The sequence below is a fragment of the Neofelis nebulosa genome, chromosome 1, assembly GCF_028018385.1.
Source record: "Neofelis nebulosa isolate mNeoNeb1 chromosome 1, mNeoNeb1.pri, whole genome shotgun sequence".
NCBI classification, from domain to species: domain Eukaryota; kingdom Metazoa; phylum Chordata; class Mammalia; order Carnivora; family Felidae; genus Neofelis; species Neofelis nebulosa.
The window spans coordinates 181,978,541-181,990,562 of NC_080782.1; positions in this window are offsets into that span (position 1 = coordinate 181,978,541).

Below are 12,022 nucleotides of genomic sequence, written 5' to 3' on the forward strand. Positions count from 1 at the left end.
ATATTTTTACAAAGATTCTGGTTTAGACTGAGCCAAGTGAAATTTATGAATTTAAACTATTTTTAAAAAACAAATTTGACAATTTAATATGTTTCAATCAAGTTATTTTTTAGTTAGTTAGATTGTTTATTTGTTCACTTATTTGGAGAGAGAAAGAAGAGAGAGAGCATGAGTAAGGAAAGGGCAGAGAGAGGGAGAGAGAAAATCGCAAGCAGGCTCTGCACTGTCAGCACAGAGCCCAATGAGGGGCTCAATCTCACTAAACCTGAGACCATGACTTGAGCTGGAATCAAATCAGATGCTCAACTGACCGAACCATGGAGGCACTCCATCAGTCAAATAATTTTTTAAAGTTAGTCATGGAATACATGCATTTAATGTACGTGAGTTTTCTTATTTAAGGGGTAAATAACTGCACCATTTTTGCAAAAATTAAACTTTGTACGTTTGTGCATGTGCACAAGTTTGGATTGCTCTCTATTAAGACTATAATAAAAAGTTAATGAATTTGCCTCTAAGTTATCTAAATAAACATAAAGCAAAATTTTCAGAGTTAATGAAGTCATAATTTTAAGTATCATTTCATATATGGAATGAATTATAATATTTAGAAAAATGAATAAATTATTAAATATTATTTAAATATTTCTTAAGTGTATTAATGAATCAATATATTTTTAAAATGTGAAAAAATTAGATATCTTCAAATTGTATTCCTAGAAACAATAAATCATTAAAAAAATGGACAGGCCAAGAGGGAAGAAAAGTATTAGAAAATACTTTTGTACCATTACATAACCTATCAAGCCATATAAGATCCAAAAATACACAATATGGCTTTAATAGCTAATAAGGGTTTTGTTTGGCAAAACAATCCATATTTTTACTGAAATACAGATTATATCTTTATAAATCAAATTTCTCTGGCATATAGAATATTAGGTAAAGTCATATAAAATACGCAAATGTATGTATATATTTAATAAATATTAAACAGAGTATCATGATTATACAAGCAAATTACTTAACAGGCAACATTTGGCAAAACTAATCAAGTTAAAAGATTTATGTTGTTGTTAGCTTTCTGGAAGCAAGTCATTTAAAAAAAAAAAAAAACCTTGAAAAGATGTTTAGTTCTCATTGTGTCACAAATAAAACTGTTTAAGTTTTGCTTGTTTTTACTTGTTTAGTGTTTTACTTGTAGTGATTTGTTTTGTTTTTCTGTAAAGATAAAATTTTTTCCTAGCATTGAATTCAAATAAAAATGTAGCACATGGGTCACTTTATAAAAATAATAAAGTAACATAATAAGCATTATTCTGAATTTTATTTCTGCAAAGTGTGCATAAAATAGACATGCCTTATAATGAATTCCATCATTCTTCTGCATGTCACTGTCCAGTTTTCCCAACACCACTTGCTGAAGAGCCTGTCTTTATTCCACTGGATATTCTTTCCTGCTTTGTCAGAGATTAGTTGGCCGTATGTTTGTGGGTCCATTTCTGGGTTCTCTATTCTGTTCCATTGATGTGAGTGTCTGTTCTTGTGCCAGTACCATACTGTCTTGATATTTACAGCTTTGTAGTATAGCTTGAAGCCCAGGATTGTGATGCCTCCTGCTTTGGTTCTCTTTTTCAAGATTGCTTTGGCTATTCGGGGTCTTTTCTGGTTCCGTACAAATTTTAGGATTGTTTGTTCTAGCTCTGTGAAGAATGCTGGTGTTATTTTGATAGGAATTGCATTGAATATGTAAATTGCTACTCAATCAAAAAGAATGAAATCTTGCCATTCGCAACTACATGGATGGAACTAGAGGGTATTATGCTAAGCGAAATTAGTCAGAGAAAGACAAACATCATATGACTTCACTCATATGAGAACTTTAAGACACAGAACAGATGAACAAAAGGGAAGGGAAGCAAAAATAATATAAAAACAGGGAGGGGAACAAAACAGAAGATACTCTTAAATATGGAGAACAAACATAGAGTTAGAGGAGGATTTGTGGGATGGGGGATGGGCTAAATGGTTAAGGGGCATTAAGGAATCTATTCCTGAACTCATTGTTGCACTGTATGCTAACTAATTTGGATGTAAATTAAAAAAATAAAATTGGAAAAAAAAAGAAAAAAAATGAATTCCATCCATTCAAATGAATATTATATGGAATTGGAGCCATGCCAACAGATTACTATAGGAAGCCAGAGAGTTGTAAACCAAATGTAGTTTTAGGATATTTTAACTTGATAGATATATAATAGCTAAAAACATTAAAAAATCTAAACGTGTCCCTTGTATGATCTCTTATGTCTTGCAGATAGCTTTTAAGTAGATTTAAGAGTTGTAACAATGCAATTTTAGTTCTACCTTATGTATTTGCATAGGTTAATCATGTTTATCATGTCACTTTAATAACAGCATGGAGAAAATTAAAAGGAAAAATAGACATTTACCATAGTTCCTGCTCCTTATAGTCCCATCCTGGGCCATGGGCGCTTATATTTGTATGTTCCATTCATGTCACTTTTAGAATGGAAATAGTTGTCAATGTATGCATAGTGTTTTACTGTTATTAAATCATTTATTGACTCTTATGAATCATTTTTACAATGTCTCACCAGGAAATAAAATAGGTCCATTTATTTTATTATTTTTTAATGTTTATTTTTGAGAGAGAGAAAGAGAGTGTGAGCCAAGGAGGAGCAGAGAGGGAGGGAGACACAGAATTGAAGCAGGCTCCAGGCTCCGAGCTGTCAGCACAGAGCCCAACACGAGGCGTGAACACATTAACTGTGGATCATGACCTGAGCTGAAGTCGGATGCTTAACCGACTGAGCCACCCAGGTGCCCCTAAAATAGGTCAATTTATTCACAGGCAATGAGCAAATCAAGAATAATAGGCTAAAAAATACTATAAAAAAATAGGAGGATGCCTGGGTGACTCAGCCAGTTATTCATCCTACTTTTCATTTTGATCAAGTCATGATCTCATGGTTCATGGGTTTGAGCCCCACATTGGCACAGAGCCTGCTTGGGATTCTCTCTTTCCCTCCCTCTCTCTCTCTGTTTCCCCCCTGATCTCTCTCTCTCTCTCTCTCTCTCTCTCTCGCTCTCTCTCTCTCTCAAAATAAATAAACACAATTATTTTTTAAATAGAATAATATGCTAGTCCCTGATAATTCCATCTCTTATACAGTTATCTTACACATATCTTACCTTCTTGCTTTTTATAGAATAGATTTGATCTTATTGGCTATCAAAGTTCTTTAGTTCTAAAGATAATGCAATTATATTGGTTTCAACTATACACTTTGACCTATCATAAAAAATAGTTGAGAGACCTTCCTAAAATATATTATATTTAAGAAGATATGTTAAACAGAGAAGTGTCTGAGGTATAAATATTCTTTACTGTATGCTGACAAATTTATATATGCTTAAGAAATAAATGATCAAGGCTTAAGGTTTCATTCTTCTACTGAAAGCTAAGAATGCTGACATGTGTTTGTTTTGGTGAACACTCAATGTATCTTCTCTGGCATATAAACCAAATATTTCTTTAAAAGACAATGAAAAGATATGTGTATCTGTGAAGACATAATACTCATTTGATACTTGCAATTAAATTTGACATGGAAAAGAGTAAATAGTGATAGTACCAACTATAGTGTTAGCCATTAAAGATTTCTACTTACAATATCTGGTTTTGAACAGTATTACACCATTTTGGAGTAGGCTGAAATGTTTTCAAGTATATTTGATCCGCTAGACATAAATATTTACGCTGTTCATTTTTAAAAATTAATGTCTAGGAGTCTGTTAAGCCTCCAACTTAGGCTCAGATCATGATCTCACGGTTCGTGAGTTTGAGCCCTGCCATGGACTCTGTTGTAACAGCTCAGAGACCGAAGCCTACTTTGGATTTTATTTTATGTCTTCCTCTCTGTTCCCCTGCCCTGCTCACAGCTCACACTCACTCTGTTTGCCTTTTTTCTTTCTTTCTTTCTTTCTTTCTTTCTTTCTTTCTTTCTTTCTTTCTTTCTCTCAAAAATAAATAAACATTTAAAAAATGAAAAAAAAAAAAAACAACCCTTAATGTCTAGTAGCACTCACTAGTAGGTAGGTTCATTTTTAGAAAGAATTTGTGACTATAACATGTTACCTAATACATTTATAAACTTATCAGTCCTTTTTAATTTATCCAATTGTGTAAATAATAAATATGAACTTAGTGGGCTGTGTTTCAGACTTCTTGCATAAGACAACATGCCTAAATAACCTTAATAATTTGATGAGATCTACACCTAGGAGTTAAGGAAAAGAAGGCAATTGAATTTCATTAAATGCACATTCTATTATTATTATTATTTTATTTTTATTATTTAATTGAATGAATACTTTCAGGGAATGGTGTCTTTTAATACAAAGACTCTACATTTTTTTATTACAACTGCTCATTGGCAATAGCTGACGCAAGGATGAAATAGGCAAGGGCAATATTCCCCACTGATACAAGATAAATATTCAAAATAGATTTAAGTTATCTTAATGATTTCAGGTGACTGTTGAGAATGTCTATTTTACATCCTCTTATAATACAACACGTCCACAGAACCCAAGTAAGTATATAAATAACTCACTCTGCTAAATTTTCTTACTTCTAAGCTTTGCGCATTTTTGAGGGTGTTGTTTGTCATTCTCTCCCTCTGTGCAATCAGTGTGTCAGCTGTTATTTTTCATTACTGTCAATGTGATATCCCATTATAAACTTCCCTATTCACATTTAGTCTACCTGGTCTTGAAAACTGAATAATCAGATTATATATATATATGGACATATATATGTATTACATCTATTAGTTTCAGAGATAGTATGACTTAAGGCCCTAAATTATAAACAATTTGGAAAAATATTTCATATACAGGGCATTAAGCATAAAATGCTAATACAGTCCTTATGTATTTTAAAGTTTGAAATTTTCTTACTAAATTAAATAAATATGAAGAATTTTAAATGTTAACATCTGAATTTTTATTAATTTTTTCGTTAGTTTGATTTGTTTCTTAAATAGTATTGCCTTTAGGATAACATTCTCAGACCTAAGTAAATGGCAAATGTATAAATGTATAGTAGACTATACTATAGTATAGGCAAATGTATGTACTATACTATAGGCAAATGTATAGTAGACTTTACTACTTTACTATATCCGGAAGCAACTTATTTAGACATATTTAAAGACAAGAAATTAAGATAGCGAAAGAAACTGGTAAATATTTGAGAGCAGAGGAAATAGGATTAAATATTTGAAGCAGTAAAAAATAAAAACACACTCTCTTTTTTATGGTTCATTAATATTTCATTTGTGTGTGTGTATATATATATATATATATATATACACACATCTTCTTTATCCATTCATCAGTCGATGGACATTTGGGCTCTTTCCATAATTTGACTATTGTTGATAATGCTGTTATAAACATTGGAGTGCATGTGCCCCTTAGAATCAGCATTTGTTGTATGCTTTTAGTAAATACATAGTAGAACAATTGCTGGGTCCTAGGGTAGTTCTTTTTAAAATTTTTTATATTGTATTTATTTATTTTAGGGAGAGCATAAGAAAAGGAGGGACTGAGAGAGGAGGACAGAGGATCCGAAGCAGGCTCTATGCTGACAGGCTGACAGTAGTGTTTCTTAAAGAGAATAGGAATTTATTAATTGAATGATTAACTATATTTACAACAATCTAAATTTTAAAAATAATGCTTTAATGGCATTGTTTGATTTTATTCTTATATATTTAATCACCAAAAGAGTTGTCCATTTTTCATATTTTGGATAAATGGAATCACATCACGGTTTATTTTGGTTTATTTCATTCTAATAAATAAATACCTTATGTTTTACATTTTCATTTAATCTTAATTAATGATCTGAAAAAGAATATAGGAAAATATATATTGAAATTCAATAAATGTTGCTTTAAAATAATATTTTAGCATAAACACTCTGATATTTAAGTGCCTGAGATTTACATAAAAATAGAATCAAGTAAAATATACAAATATTCAAGGATGGGAGGCCAAATATGTGAGACAGATAACATCTGACAACTAATTGGAAGAAATGTTATGTTTCCTTTAGATGTTCTCATTTATAGAGCTGAAAATTTTCAAGTGTTTAAAATAGTTTATGGTCAACCTTTCAAGATGTCATCATGGAAGTTCCAGAAGATTCTCAATTGACATAATCCAACATCTTAAAATACAATAGAACAACCACAACTAAAATCGCTGCTGGCATGACAAAATCTTTCTTGGGTGTCTGGAGTGTTCAGTTTGTGTCTCTGGTTTTTAAAGTCCCTTTAGATTTCCTTGGCTTCTATGCTGAGAAGCACAGAAGAAGCTCCAGGGTGCATTCTCAATGTATCTGTCCTAGACAACTGTCTTATTTAATTGGCTGATCTATTGTTCCCTGCTCATGTTACTATCGTTCATGTCCTGTCTCTCTGTGTATTTTTAAACTTTGCCATTTTAATTTACTTGTTATGCACATGCATAACACATCCCAGATAAACAAAAATGGTTTTAGGTTTCCATTACTTTTTAAGCATCTAAGACCAAACCTGAGAACATATACTCTGCCGCATATGTCTTGCTTGTGTGTCTTACAAAATTTATAAGCTGTGTTTTATTCTCCACATCAGTTTAAGTGTCAGGAATGATATATGTAGTAATTTGTAGAGTAGTAGACCAAACATTGATGAGCTGACAGGTGTTAGATATGTGCTATCTTTTTAAAGATGCTGTATTGCATCTGATTAAATTCACATTTCTGCTTTAGCAGGGTATATGTCTGTACATACAGGAGTGAAAAAAAAAATGATGTAATGAGAATCTTAAGTCTGTGTTTCCTGAGGGTGTCATTGAAGAGATGGAGTAAGATTGGTTTTAAAAAATAAGTCATAAAAATCTGGGCCTATAATCAGCACTGCTGTAGTTACGAAGTTTAATGCTGGGATATATGAATCAGAACACAGCATATATATTTTTTCCCTGCTTCCAATCAAAATCACTGGTATATTATTCACTGCAAAAATTCTCTGTGAATAAAACAGGATGCGGAAGGTACTCAGAGCAACTTCAATTTATGACGGAACGGTGCTCTCTCTGAAACCTTCAGCTGGTACACTCTTAGCACAGAACCCCATCTACCTTTCCAAGTAATGGGATGAATAACAAACTACTTGTTAGAGTAAATGAAATGTTCCTCCCCGCCCCGAACTCCAGATTTCAGGAACTTCTCACTGCTTGTCGTGCTGAGAACTTCACGCCTTGTACTTGAGAAGAGAATTGTAATCTGCTCACTAATATCTCCCAGACTGATGCATTCAACCCAGCAGTTATTTAGTGTTGATATGGTTATTGATTCCCCAAATGGTCAGACTGAACACGATAATGGGAGTTAAGATTATTAATCTGGCATGAACAAAGAACAAATTTTTTAAAATGTATATGAAACACAAACTTTTTGATATTTACTTCATTCAGTTAGGTATAGATTCCTTACTGACCAATTGCAATCAATATATTTCTTTTCTATTATATGATGTTATTAGTTATTTATTGATTTTTAAAGATTTAAGCTTTGTTATTATGGACTTATTTACTTTACAGGTTGATGGGTTTTCACAAGTTTTATTTTAAAATTGGTAGAAAGCATAAAATATACCTTAATTGGCCTCTTAATTAACTATATATATATATGTATATACATACATATATATATATATTTATATATATATAGTTAGTTAGTTAGCTAGCTAGTTAGTTTGAAAAACAAAGGCAAAGTGCATATCATTTTTTATTCCTTCACAGACTGCTTCCAACCAGAGGCCAACAAATCATGGCCTGTGAGACAATTGTACCCCACTGCCCATTTGTATATGAGCTAGAATGGTTTTTACAGTTTTAAATGGGTAAATAAATTTAAAAAAAAAGATTTTGTTTCACATTTTAGAACGATCTAGGATTCAAATATCAGTGCCCATAAATAAAGCTTCATTGGAACAGAACCATATCTACTCTTTTACATACTGTCTATGGCTGCTTTCAAGCTACAATTGCAGAGTAATTGCATCAGAGATCAGAATGTGCCTTCATATGCTTTACTCTTGCTCTCTAACTTATGTGTTTAACTCTTATGTAGATGCCTTTACATTCCACATCCACTGACCCCAGGTATTTTTTATCTCCTTTTGGTCTTTGAGCATAACTGAACACTCAAGAATCCTTTCCACTGGAGACATGAATGCATTCTTTTCTCTCCCAAAATGGTCATCTCGACTTTGCTGTTTTCTGCTGGCCACTCCCTTGCTGCCTGCCGTCTGACACCCACCTACTTCAGCCCAACTATATTCATTGATTTTATTCATCTTATTATTATCTTATTTTAAATTTCATCTGTAAAACATTATAGATATTTATTTTCTATCTTGTTAGTTAAGTACATGTATAATATCCTTGGCATTGCCTTTTGGTCCCCAAGCTCACACTATTGACTATCTGGTCCTTTATCAAATTAGCTGAGCCCTGGTTCTAGACCATAAGCTCCATGAAGGCAGGAAGATCTTTTTTTGTTCCTTATTTTTGTTCCATAGCATAAGAACACACAACAGATGCCAGTTTGTACTCAGTGAATGTCATTAGGTAAATACATGGTAGAAAGACTTTGTTTCCCAGTACTTTGGTTCAAATGTTTAATAACCAGATTGGCCCTCATTCTTCTTTACCTCTTTATCATTTATTTATCCAAGTAACAACCAACAAACCTTTTTCATATACCATTCTCAACTAATTTCAATTGACAGTTATTTCATTAATAAACATCAATTTTGTTAAACATTAATCTGACATTCAGTTACATAATCTGTTTCTATATCATTCAAAAGTGTGTTTAAAAGAACCTGGAGTTCATGGCACTCAGAAAAGTCAAGAATGCATTTATTAATTTTAGTACCAATTAAGTAAATAAACTAACTACTGGCACTTGTTTGTATAAATATCCTTTAAAGTAAATACATCACATTCAAATTTTTGAATATAATATTTATTAATAATGATTACAAGTTAGAGGAAGAGTTACAAGAAATTAGAAACACTACAAGTAGAGAATAAAAAGGATTTGTACAAATCTTTCTTTAAAGATTATTTTTATACTAAGTGATCATAGACTCAGACATCTATACAATTTCCAGTAGATACAAATAATGTGAGAGCACAATTTTTGAAAATTAATTATATGAAATTATGAAGATGCATTTCAATGTCATAGAAATCCAAAGTGAATCTGAGATTTCTGTGCATGACAATACATTTTTCTTAATACAAAACTGCATAACTACAAAATGCTTTCTCCTTTGCAAAATGACTAACAAGTGTAGTATATTCAGTCCCTTATTTTTTATTCCTCCTCAATAAAAGATATTAAACAGCATTTTTGTTCAAAATCTTGCTTTAAATACGTAAAAGTTTCAATACATTTCACATTTTAGCTGTTTGGGAAATAGAATCGAATTACCTGCTTTCCATCTCCCCACAAAAAGAAAAGAAAGATTTTGGACAAAAGTTCTCTAAAAAAGCATTTTTATTTTATTTTATTTTATTTAAGTTTATTTTATTTAAGTTTATATATTTTGAAAGAGAGAGACAGAGGAGAACACGAGCAGGGGAGGGACAGAAAAAGAGGGAAAGAGAGAGAATCCTAGGCAGGCTCTACACTGTCAGTGCAGAACCCGACATGGGGCTTGAACTCACAAACTGCTAGATCATGACCTGAGTCGAAATCAAGACTGGTGCTTAACCAACTAAGCAACCCATTCGCCCCTAAAAAAGCATTTTTAAAGTAAAATATATTCAACTGCAATTGGTATAAGCATGTTTTTAAAGTAATACATATGCAGATATAAATGAGGTATGTGGGGCCATACTGCTTAAACTATACATTATTAAATACAGTGCTTGATAATCAAAATCTAGTCTTAGAACTACACTCCAAATTGTAAAAGACAATTGTGAACATACATTTGTATATACCTTCTTTTGGGTGATTTTTAGTTTCAAATAACTTTAAGCTTATCAATAGTCTAATTCATTTATTAATGAAATTGATAAGCTGATAATAAAATATATATAAAAACACAAAGGATCTCAGATACACAAAACAAGTCTGAAAAAGAAAAACATTAGAGGATTATACTACCTGGTTTCAAGACTTAGTATAAACCCACAGTTATCAAACACATAGAATGATAGAACAGAGTGGAGGGTCCCAAATGGACCTACACTTTTATGGTCAATTGATACTTGGCATAGATGAAAAGGTAACTCACGGCAGAAGGAATAATGTCTTCAAGAAATAATGCTGAAACAATTAGGAAAAATGTGAATCTCTAACCTTACTTCAAACTCTACAAGAAAGTGACCTAGAAAAGGATCATATGTGGATGGATCATATATCTATACATATATAAAAACTATATAACTTCTTAGAGAAAGCATAGTAAAACATCCTTATGACCTTTGGAAAATAATTTGTCAGTTTCTAATAACATGAGAAATAAATTTGACAGATGACCCAGCAATTCCACTCCTATGTATTTATTGAAGAAAAAGCAGGTGTATGTTCATGTAGAGACTTCTGCAAAGGATGCTCATAGTTATTTCTTCCAGAACCAAAACTGGAAACAAGCCAAATGTCAATTAACAAATGAATGGATAACTAAATTATGGTATATTCATGCAGTGCAATAACTCTCAGCAATGTCAGATACACAAAAAATAAACCAAACCAAAAAAATGGATGACTGTTAAAAGCATTCTGAGAAGCGATAAAAGCCAGGCATGAAAGACTTTGTTTTGTATAACTGCATTTATATAATATTTTAGAGTTAAATGGATGCATTTTTATATATAAATTACATCTTGGTAACCAAGTTTACTTAAATATTAAAAATTCATTGCTGGTGTATATTTTACTTAAACTTCCACTACATATTACTATATTCTTAAATATTTTAGCTTTTGACCCATATATGCTAACTAAATTAATTGTGGATAGACAAGCACAAGTAATAAGCCAAAGCTCAAAACTAGGATCACACTGTCTATAAGATGGAGGTTTCCATTGACTAGTGTATTCTGGGTTTTAATGTCTAGACTTACTAATATTATCCTAAATATCTAGACTTACTAATATTATCCGAAATGTTAACCTGAGGTTTCTGGAACAGAGCAGATTATTATGACTTACGTAAAGTGATCACCACAGCGGCACCCCGTTGCCCCAATTCTAGCCCCTGGTCTAACGTGATGAGACCCAGATGTCATCGTACACATAACTGAGTCTACTGCAGGTGAGGAGCCCACAGAAAATGAAGCCGGGTGGTTATGTGGAAAACAGCTAGCTGTTTCTTCTCCTCTCCTGGGTAGGAGATCTTTCACTCCCAAGAGCAATTTCTCCTTGGAAATACCAAGGAGAAAGGTCCAGACCCTTTTCTCTTTAAAATGTAAATAAATTCCTCCTACAGGAAGTGAAACCCTTTTCGGTTTTACAACTCAGGAATGTTTTCAGCAGTTCCAGGTCTTATTCCTCCTTGAAATGTAATCACATACCTTCAAGGGAGGTAAATCTCTCCGCAGCTCACACTAGCTACAGTCATAATTTAACTTCCAGGCTCAACTTTTAACCCAGGTCCCAAATTTTAATAAAATTTGCTCAGAAAGCTCCAACTGAACAAAAACAGTATTTTTGCTACAGTTCAACACCTATGATCCCTCTTAATTAAATATTCTCCTAAATAGTACTAATTCACACATATTACCATGTTATGTTGTATGAAATAAACTTATTTACCTACACCATTTCATTGTACATTCAGTTTCTTTGCTTCTAATTTGTTGCAATTTTAAACAATATATAAGAATTATAAATAAATTGCATTTTAGGTATTTCCCCAGC